Raw genomic sequence first — 384 nt, forward strand, 5'->3', positions numbered from 1 at the left:
CCTATTAAGGAGAAACATGTCCTTGAGCAAGATACATTGTTATATAATCATTAGTACAGGGTTTGAGTTGTTTTCTGTGTAATCATTAGCTCTGGGCTTAAAGAAAGTTAGTCTTCAAGATTGTTGTCATAACAACTCAGAGTTTAAGAAAAAGTTTGTCCTTTTTCTCCTTCTCAAGATTCCTGGATCCCCTTCTCTTGGAGGGCCCCAGACTCCTTATCAACCTACCTAAGAATTAACTCTCTCATTCCCAAAACATATTTATTACTATAGCATTTACCTAAAAGTTTTATCTCACTTATGTTTACTTAAACTTTCATCATATTGTTATTTTCCTGGCTGAAAAATTTTCAACAGATGTAATAAGGTATTATTTACTCTCTA

This window comes from Bison bison, unplaced genomic scaffold, assembly GCF_000754665.1.
Source record: "Bison bison bison isolate TAMUID 2011002044 unplaced genomic scaffold, Bison_UMD1.0 scf7180017864369, whole genome shotgun sequence".
Classification (NCBI taxonomy): domain Eukaryota; kingdom Metazoa; phylum Chordata; class Mammalia; order Artiodactyla; family Bovidae; genus Bison; species Bison bison.